The sequence below is a fragment of the Staurois parvus genome, unplaced genomic scaffold (assembly GCF_062004578.1).
Source record: "Staurois parvus isolate SC_StPar_1 unplaced genomic scaffold, SC_StPar_1.0 ptg000985l, whole genome shotgun sequence".
NCBI classification, from domain to species: domain Eukaryota; kingdom Metazoa; phylum Chordata; class Amphibia; order Anura; family Ranidae; genus Staurois; species Staurois parvus.
Genome location: NW_028318781.1, coordinates 1,245,077 through 1,256,330, shown reverse-complemented (window position 1 = coordinate 1,256,330; position 11,254 = coordinate 1,245,077).

Here is an 11,254-nt window from a genome sequence, read left to right as displayed (position 1 = left end):
AACATTTGTTTTTTTTCTATATTTTTAAATTTACAGCTTTAATTAAAAAAATATCCTGTGATCCTGCCATGAAGGCTACTTCTTTACAGGCACTTGATGCTATGAGTGATAATTATCTCCCAACTGTGCTACTGCATTGTCACTGTCACATGCTCCCCTGATGGTGACTACAAGTGGCCATGTTGACATGCATGATCCACCATTTCCACAATCAGGAAGCCGGTCCAGAGCAATCGGCCAACTCTGGAGCGAGTATGTGTACATAGAAAGTGGCTGAAAAAAGCTGCAAGAGATCAGCAGTAAAATTCAGCAGCATTAAAATGCAAAAAAAGATGCAAAAAAAGGTGAAAAAGTGTTTTTTTGTTTTGTTAAATGGCAATTTTTTTTTTACAATACAGAGCAGATTAATGCAATCCAGGTGATGTTTACCATAGCTGTTACTTTTCATTTGTGTGTGCTGTCTACATAAAACAAGTCTATGGATTGTTGTAGATGAAAACAAGAGGAAACCTGCTCAAAGGAACTAAAGATTGTAAAAAAAAATCTCAGCGCAATCACTTTGGTTAGTGATCACATTATTAAAATGCAAAAAAGCAAATGTATATAAAAAATAAAGAGATAAATGTGCAAAAAAAAGAAAGACGTGTATCTGATTATATACTCGAATACTGTTTCATACACTCTATGGGGGTTATTTATTAAAAATGGAGAGTGAAAAATCTGGTGCAACTCTGCATAGAAACCAATCTCTTCCAGGTTTTATCGCCAAACCTTAATTGAAGAAGCTGAAGTTAGAAGCTGATTGGCTACCATGCACAGCTGCACCAGATTCTGAGTGCACCAGTTTTAGTAAATCTACCCGTGTGTTCCCACATGTGATAAGCAAACAATATATTAGGCCCTTTTCACACAGATGTTCTGTATATTTGTTTTTCATTTGTCCGTTTACAGATGAAAAATGGACTCCCATGTATTTCTATGGACTAGCAGATGTAAACGGATGAAGTTCTGTTTTCATCCGTTAATGTTCGCATCTGTTAACATCCGTTTTTTGAATGGAAGAAAACTCTATTTTTCTTCCATTATAAAACCAAACAGACAAAAAACAGATGTAAATGGACTAAAATGGATGTAAACGGACAAAAACAGATGTAAACGGACACAAACCGGATGTAAACGGACAAAAACTGGATGGAAAATGGATGAAAAACGGCTGTAAGTGGATGGAAAACGGATGTAAACTGACGAAAAACAGATATGAACTGATTCATTTTTTTGGGGAAAAAGCGTGATTGAAAACGGAATGGCCTTAAAGCGGTAGTAAACACAATTTTTATACTTTCACCTATAGGTAAGCTTATAATAAAGCTTACCTGTAGGCAGGGGCGGACTGACAACTCATGGGACCCTCGGGCAATAGGGGATCATGGGGCCCCTGTGTCTTGCCCACACTCAAAGCACACCCAAAAAAGCCTATAAAAAAGTAACAGGGGCATTTCATGGGGCCCCCTACTGACCCCGGGCCCTCAGGCAGTGCTCTAGTGCTCGAATGGTCAGTCCACCCCTGCCTGTAGGTAAAATTAATATCTCCTATCACCGGGGCATGCACTCTGAAGGAACGGCCTGCCCGTGCCGTTCCTTCAGAGCTGTGTGCCACAGCCATAGCTTCCGCAAGCCGTAGCTCCCGTGATATCATCATGGCTTTGACCAATCAAGTGGCCGCAGCCTGGGAACTTGGAAGGAAGACCGGGTAAAGATGGAAGCCTCTGCAGGGGTGACAATGCACCGCTGGAGGGTTTCTTTCTCGGGTAAGTGTTTCATAATGTGTTAGTATGTGATACATACTAGCACATTATCTTGCAGGGAAAAATAATTTTTCCTGACGCCAACATGGCAGCGTACATGTGACATAGCTCCGCCCCTGTATCCACCCACAGGACCTGTGTAAATCTATAAAGGTCTGACTGAGAGCAACCTCCCCATTCTCCTTTTTGTCCTCAAGAGCTCCACCTGCAAGACTGTGATTTTGTGATAAGTCCCTACCTGCCGACTGACTCGGAGTCCATCTGGGTTCAGCCTCTCCTAGGTGCAGTACTGCATCTTAGGTTGCTAAATGCACCAACAAGGTGGGGAGCCCCTTATGGTGGTTTTTTGGGGCTGAGGAGTTCTCTAACCAGAGACGTCAGAACCTAACGTGCTGCACCTGAGCTGGTGTTTGTTTGCTGCAGTCTATGCTGCATGTGTTTCTTGGAGCAGAATCATGGTGCTGGAGTTAGTGCTGCCTTTTTCTTTTCTCCCACAGGTTAGTGCTATTCCTTTTTTTCTTCCTCCCTTGCCTCTACCTTCATTAGGTTTTGTCATTTTTCCTTGAGAGTGATTTTGGGGGGTTTTCTTTTGTCAGCAGTTTTTTCCTTTCACCTGTGACCAGAGTGTTTACATGATTCGGTCTGGGGTTTGTGGTTGTTTCCAGTCTCATGGCTGGCTATGGCATCCGCACATACGCTGTGCAGAGGGCCTCTTTACTTTCTGCGCAGTGCTGACATCCTTGCTCCAGCATGAGCCTTCTGCCACATAACCAAGACCTCCATGTGTTCATGTAGGGACCATCAGTATGGTAAGTAAGAAAGCGGAAAAAGAGTGCCTTTCCATGAGTGTGGGTCTTCAGGGGCTGCGGGCGCCCAGGATACCAAAAGGGGCTGTGGCGCCAGGTGGTTTTGGTTCCCAATTAATGGGTTTTTAATCGAAAAGAAATTGCCCATATCACTAAAATATACGGCCTCCCTCAGTTGATCCTGTTTGCATTACCATTCACAAGGTGTCTCTCATGCTACCCTCACCTGTTAGTGGAGGAAGTGGATGCTCACTCAGCCAAGAAATAGTTGCCTACAAAATGATTTTCCTCTACTGCCTTTGGTCATGAAGTTCCAGGGGGAGACTGTTGTCTGATAGTCTCACTGTGATAACACACATGCCCGATTAGCCTGCAGGTCTGGGTTTTACCCTAGTCATGGAACTGGAGTCTGGACCAAGCACTTCAGCTACCAGTGTTTCCACAACACTTGGTCCACCATGGATTGGAAATTGAAAGGGAAGGATTGAAGGATTGGGGCCATCCTCTTTCAGTGGTAAATTCTGCAGAGTTTCAAGAAGGATGCCAACAAATGCCATTTACTCTGAAGTCTGGAACAGGTTCAGTCTTTGCAGCTGAGCAGGATTTTGATCCTAGCAATCCTGGGGTCACCCAGTTGCTATAATTTCCTCACACAGATCTGGATTTGGGGCTCAGCCTAGTTCTCTAAGGGCTCATATTTCAGCCATTTCAGCTTCATCAGGAAATATGAGCGTGTGAGCTGCCAGGGGAGCGTTTCAGGAGGTTGGTTCTGAGACTTTGCCCTGAGGATAAAAAACATTTCCCCTGTGGGATTTCCTTGCCAGGACTCTGTTTGCACAAATAGAAAGGAGTCCTCAGTAGGACATCACTCGAGAAGCAGTGTCCCTCGATAACTTCAGGGGGCAGAGTTTTGGGTCTGCGAGCGCTTCAAGCTACAGAGACCTACATCTTATTTCTTCTGAACAAGTTGGGGCCTACGCCCCTCGAGAACCTTTGCCCTCAGGTGGCTTCAGTTTTCATCTTACAAATTGGTGATTCCATCCTTTCTGGCACAGATAATACCTAACCTACACAAGCTGGATGTACCAGGTATCTAAGATGCCTACCTTCCAGCTGCTTCCTAGTTTAAATCCTTTAGGAGGCTATTTTGAGTTTCCATCAGGCAAATTCAGAGGAAGAAGCTGCAGCAAACCTTGTCATCTTGGAGTGTCAAGGTCATCCTGAAAACATAATGCAGAGAGGCAAGAGCCTCCAGAAGTTGTAGAGACTCCTTCAGACAGGTCCATCTCTAAATTCAGGGCAGCGCATGCAAAGTGTTTTGCAAAGCAGCAGGCTAGTTACCACAGTGTACCTGCCTCAGGCGCTACAGGGAACATCCAGGGGCTTATACATCAATGAACTTCAACAGAATGGTAGTCTAGGCTTCCATGTCCATTGTAATGCAGTTTGATTATACAGTTTAGCCCTCCCTGTTTAGCTAGTTATCACATGTATGCTGCCATGTTGGCGTCAGGAAAACGGAAAACTGTATCAAATACCGTAATTTTCCTTTCCTGACGCCAATCCATGGCAGCATATGAACCCTCCCTTGTTTGATCTTGTTGTACGGAGAATGGGGGAGGTTACTCTCAGTCAGACTTTTAATGATTTTCACAGGTCCTGTGGGTGGATAAAGGGGCGGAGCTATATCACATGTATGCTGCCATGGATTGGCATCAGGAAAGGAAAATTGCGGTATTTGATACAATTTTACGGGTTTTTTTTTTTTTTGGTTTTTTACCGCTTTAAATAGTGCAGCTCAGCATAGGACAAACAAAACAAAAATTGTATAAAATAAAATTATGTAATAACACAAATCACAAACTATCAAAGTCCTTCAAATATCAATATGTTTGCCCATTATTAAAGTTCATCCTTTTGTACCATAAATACTGAATCCTTCCTGTAACATATTTGTGAATCACTCCTTAAATTGCACCAGCCAAGGAGATGCAGCAGTCCACACGTGTGTGAGGCAGGATCAGTCATGATGCAGCGACTCAAAGAGCGGATGGAGCTTCCTATATACAACTACTGAAGGATTCCTGTGGATTGAGATGGATTGTACTACATCTGTATTCAGCAGAGGGGAACAACACTCCTGGTATATCACACCCTGGAAAAGCACATGAGAACTGATTAGTATTGGATCAAACTATAAGGTGAGAGTATTGGAATGTTGGTGATGGCTTCTGCACAATACCAATCCCAAAGTTGGAGTGATTCACAAATATGTTACAGAAAGGATACACTAAGCTCTGGGTAAAAGGAGTGTAACTGCACTTGCAAAGTGCACAGTCTGTTTGCCTTTAGTAAATCAATCCTTACATTTTTGGATCATATTTCTTTAACCACTTGACAACTGGGCTATAGCTAAATGACGGCTACAGTGCAGTTATCCAGTACTGGGAGGGCGTCATATGATGTCCTCCCAAAACGCGCCCACCCGACACTGTCTGTGATCACTGTGTCCTATGGACACAGCTGATCACATGACAAGGTAAAAGGCCAATCACAGTGGCCTTTTATCATGTTATGAGCTGTGTCCAATGACAAAATCGCTGCAAAATATGCCTGACTCAGTGCCAACCCACATGGAAGAAATATATTTAAAAAATATTCTTCCCAAATATATTGCCATATATTTGAAATTTTACAATTTTGGCCATATTCAATATATTTCAATAAATATACTGCATCTTGAAATGCATTTTTATTACAAAATATATGAAAAATATTGTTAAAATAAATTTCAAATATACAGTATGTCTTCAAAAATACAAATCTACATTTTTGGAATGCATTTAGAAATATATGTAAAAATATGTTAAAATAACTTTTTAATATGTTAAAAAAATCTGAAGAATGTATTTAAAAATATATATCCTTAAAAATATATATTGTTTAAATATATTCTTCAGATGTTTAACAATTTGGGTACACAAGCTTCTTTGGCGTATTTTTGGAGCAGAGGGAGGCCCATTCAAAATTAATGGTGCCGTTCCAAAAACACACCACAAAAACATGCAACAAAAGGCGACGCTACAGCATTGCTCAGGTGTGAATGGGGTCTTAAACCTTTGGGCAAAAGCAAAACCAGAGGGGCGGGTGCTGTGTGATCCAATGAATGCAGAGAAAAGTATTTTTATGGTGGGTAAAAAAAAATCTATTTTCTCTTCTCTTTCACACAGTGCTGCTTTAGATCATTACTAGTGGAACAATCCAAAAACAGTGCCACCAGAGGACATAACTGAAAACCAGACTATTTGTCTCAAAGAAAATGATAAAAGCTAGTCAGATTGTTACCTTCAAAAGTTTATGCCAGAAACTGGATCAGCTGATGTTGCCACATCCACCTTCATAAAACTTAGTGAAAGCATAAACTGATAACCAAGGGGCTGCCTAAAAACCTGAAAAATGAATGCTTAACCTCCCTGGCTGTATTCCCAAGTATAGCTTGGGATAAAGTTTCAGTACCACAAGCGGTAACCCCAAGCTACACTCGGGCTTACTATGCAGCGTTGCTCCGGGATCCCTTGATCACTTACCTTGTCCTGCGCTCCTGCGATGTCCCTCCTGCAGTGTCCCTGGCAATGTAATCCAGCGGATGCCGGCATCTGTCATCTGGGTTCCGTCCCCTGCAAGCGTCGGGACGTACGGGGGATGGAACTGGCGGGAAATTTGAAAATGACAAAAAGTGACATTCACTAAATACACTAAAATCACATAGTAAAACATTACTGTATCAAACCATTTCACATACATTTTGTCCCGAGTGCTTTGTCCTACATTTTTACCGTTCTGCCTGGAAACTGAGAGATGTCAATGGCGTCCAAAAAGCGTCCCTTTAGGTCAAAAGCGGGTTTAGATCAGCTAGAGAACAGCGATAGTAAATCAGAACCACTTGCAGAATTGAGTGATAATGATTCGTGGGGAAATTCGTCAGACACTGAAAACGATTCTGCGACTTTGCTCAGTGATATGCGAACTTGGCGCTATATTTCAAATTTCAGTGTTTTTGGTTTGATTATATTATTGAATTACATTTATTATATAATTTTTTATGATTATGTATTATATTATAATTTATGATTTCATGTTTCAAATTTTAACATACCCGGGATGTTTACTAGATTCTTGTTCGGACAGATTTCAGTGAGTTATTCCTAAAAATTACAGGCCTACAATAAAAAAAAATACATATTTCCATGCAAAAAAATTTACCACTTTGAGCACAGAAATATGGACATAATCAGACCGCTAGGGAGGTTAATGGTGGAAAGCCCATTGATAACAGTCACTATAGTGTGGTCCTGTTCATTTCGAAAGTCACCACATTGCACTAATATATTAGTGGGCACTTCACGGCATTTGCATGGTAGTGTGCTGTGTCAAAGAAAGGGAACATTTCTGTTTTTGTCAAAATGAAAGGGTTGCCATAAATCAGAATTAACCCTTCCTATCCTTTACAGCCAATAAAGCTGCCATCTTAGCCACTATTTGATCAATAGTTGCCATGGCACTGTACATGTGATCAGCTAGAACATCAGCCATTTGAAGGCTTCACAGTTTGTTAGAGTTAACATTCTGCAGCACACTGGCACCCTTGACAGCTATCACCAGAGGTGTCCCTTGAATGTAATGATTTTGGAAACCAGAGGTATTGTTCCTTTTTAACCTCCTTGCCCTTCCTGACCAGGCCATTTTTTGCGTTACGGTGCTGCGTTACTTTAACTGACAATTGCGCGGTCATGCAACACTGCACCCAAATTAAATGTACGCCCTTTTTTCCCCACAAATGGAGCTTTCTTTCAGTGGTATTTGATTGCCTGGGCATTTTTTATTTTTTGCGCTATAAACAAAAAAAGACCAACAATTTTGAAAAAAACTCCTATATTTTTGACTTTTTGTTATTAAACATGTCCCAAAAAAAATTAAAAAAATCAAATTTTATCATAAATTTAGGTCAAAATGTATTCTGCTACATGTCCTTGCTAAAAAAAATCCCAATACATCCCAATAAATTAATTGGTTTACGTGAAAGTTATAGCGTTTACAAATGGTGGTATATTTACTGGCATTTTTTTTTTTTTACTAGTAATGGTGGCGATCGGCAACTTATAGCGGGACTGAGACGAGCATTCTAAAACTGAGGGGAACTGACTTGGTGTCACTGACATCCCCAGCGACCGGGACCCGGTGACTGACAGCCAAGGCCATGAAGGCACCCCCTACCCAGAACTGCAAAGTCATGTGTATATACGTGATTTTGCGCACCCGTGTCGGCCTGTAGCAATATTTATGCTATTGGGCGGCACGGAAGCAGTTTAAGTAGTAGTAAGGTCGTTTTTTTTCACTTGTGCCTACAGGTAAGTGATTCCTTTAGAGCTTTGTGCCATAAATAATGACTCCTGTGTATGGCGAGAGTAATGTCATCATGGCTCAGTCATTCAAGCCGCCGGAGCCTGCAAACCCAGAAGAAGGACTGGGTGAAGATGGAAGCCCTGTGAGCAGTGACAGCGCTTAGCCGGAGAGATTTGTTTTAAGGTAAGTTTCACATATTGTGCTAGTATGTGGTACATACTAGCACATTATGCCATTGTCCTGTGGGTCTTTTTGCCATTGTCTTCTAGGGTTTTTATTTTTTTAACGGTTGTGGTTTACTACCGCTCTAAGGCAATGTATGACACAGAATGCATTAACTCATATTTATCAATGGACCACAATGTTAAGATGTTCACAGGCCCTGAGTGTATGTTGTTAGTAGGCTTAGACTCTATTTACAGAGAAACGGCAGCCCCCCTTACAGTTGGTAGAGCCCACACATGCAATCCAGCGGTGTGCTCCATAATAGGCTAAAGGGAGCGTAACATCATTTTCGTCTAGGTGATAATACAGGAAAAAAAGTCAGAAGCACATTTTTAAGGTTTCACTCACACCAGAATGCAGTGTTGGAAACCCACATTTCATGTTTTTTCCCACTCCTTGTTCAAAACGCGCTGCAGTTGCGATCTGCAGCGAGTGTCAATGTTAAGTTAATGGCACCTAAAACAATGGTCACAAATGCAGTGCGTTTACCTGGTACAGAAGTACCATGTGATTCGGTTGCAGTGAGTTTCCAAAAGTAGAACTACTTTTGGTGCAATCGAGTGCACTGAATGAATGGGTGCAAATCACATTGCACTGAACTGCATGTGCACCAACCCTTGATCTAATTGTAGAGATGGAGCCAGGGGCAAATAAGTTGTTTTACGGAGTATAGGTCCACTTTGAAGTAGCATTCAATTCAAATTTAAAAAAAAAAATTAAGAGGTAACACCGGCTCTATGCAACGGTTTTGCATGAAAATGTATCTTTCCTCCTCTTCTAGCAGTCCCCGCCATCTCTGTAGGCTCCCCCCTCTTTTGGGTGCCTTCTGTAGCAAGCTGGGTGCTAAATGAGAAAGCCATGAGTGAGTGCTCTCATTCGATCTTGGAGAGAGCTGTGTGCGTTCATGAACACACATGGCACCAATAAGCCACGCCCCTTCTATTTGTTCACAGTAGTTTGAATGACAGCAGCAGAAGCCTATGGCTCCACCGCCCTCAGTTTCTTTAAAACCAGGCTGGAGCCCGAGACATTGCTGGAGAGGTGATACTGTATGGTGTCAGGGAAATGTTTAGGAATGGAGTGGGGGTAATAGGATAGGCAGAGGTACTTTTTTTTTTTTTTTTATCTTAAAGCAGAAATCCAGGAAAATAAAATGTTGGTCTGTGCAGTGGGGCTATGATGGCACTGCATGGGTCAAATACTTGTTTTGTTCTAGGGAAGAGGACACTGAAGATAGACTGTATTGTCAAAAGTATTGGGCCAGCCCTCCAAATCATTGGATTCAGGTTTTCCAATCACCTCCATGGTCACAGGTGTATAAAATCAAGCTCCTAGGCATGTAGACTGCTTCTACAAACATTTGTAAAAGAATGGGTCGCTCTCAGGAGCTCAGTGAATTCAAGTGTGGTACTGTGATAGGTTGCCATCTGTGCAATAAGTTCATCCGTGAAATTTCCTTGCTACTAACTATTCCACGGTCAGCTGTTAGTGGTATTATAGCAAAGTGGAAGCAACTGAGAACAACAGCAACTCAGCCATGAAGTGGTAGGCCACATAAAATGAGAGTGAGGTCAGCACATGCTGAAGCACACAGTGCGCAGAAGATGCCAACTGTCTGCAGAGTCAATAGCTAAAGACTTCCAGACTTTGTGTGGCCTTCAGATTAGCAAAACAATGCATAGCGAGCTTCATGGAATGGGTTTGCATGGCTGAGCAGCTGCATCACCAAGTGCAATGCAAAGCGTTGGATGCAGTGGTGTAAAGCACGCCACCACTGGACTCTAGAGCAATGGAGACATGTTCTCTAGAGTGACAAATCACGATTCTCTGTCTGGCAATCTGATGGATGTGACTGGGTTTGGCGGATGCCAGGAGAACAGTACTTACCTGACTGCATTGTGCCAAGTGTAAAGTTTGCTCGAGGGGGGATTATGGTGTGGGGTTTTCAGGGGTTGGGCTTGGCCCCTTAGTTCCAGTGAAGGGAACTCTTAAGGCGTCAGCATACCAAGACATTTTGGACAATTTCATACTCCCAACTTTGTGGGAACAGTTTGGGGATGGCCCGTTCCTGTTCCAACATGACTGTGCACCAGTGCACAAAGCAAGGGCCATAAAGACATGGATGAGCAAGTTTGGGGTGAAGAAACTTGACTGGCCTGCACAGAGTCCTGACCTCAACCTGATAGAACACCTTTGGGATGAATTAGAGCGGAGATAGCAAGCCAGGTCTTCTCGTCCAACATCAGTGCCTGACCTCACAAATGCGCTTCTAGAAGAATGGTCAAACATTCCCATAGACACCCTCCTAAACCTTGTGGACGGCCTTCCCAGAAGAGTTGAAGCTGTTATAGCTGCAAAGGGTGGGCCAACTCAATATTGAATCCTACGGACTAAGACTGGGATGCCATTCAAGCTCATGTGCGTGTAAAGGCAGGCGTCCCAATACTTTTGGCAATATATTGTATACTCACCTGACCACCCTGATCCTCCCCGCAAAAGGCAGGTTATTTTGTCTCCTGCCCCCTTGCGAGCAAGCGGTCTTGTAAATGAACTGTTCACCACTGGACCATGCTTTTCTGTAGGATTGGCAGGTCAGGTGAGTATGAGCTTAGTCCTCACCCCTAGAAAAAACGAGCAGCCAATCCATGCAGTGGGGGCACAGCATCACTGCATGGTAAATTATTTTTAACTGGAGTTCTGCTTTAAAGAGGAACTAAAGTAAAAATTGCTTACCTCTGTTTTATTGCTCCGACACTGGCAGGGTCCCTCACCAGTGTAGGCATCATATCCCTGGCTTGTTCAGGGTGCCAGTCTTCAGCTGTTTTATATGGTTGGCATGGAATGACGTCAGTCCTGAATATGCACACCGTATGTCTCTTCTGCAATAAAGAGCTCTCTTGCTCACATTTTATTTTACTTTGGTTCCGCTTTAATACAGAGAATGCATTAAGGTAAAAACATTTAGACTTTAGCATTACTTTAACCATATCCCTTTAGGGCTCATTCACATCAGGT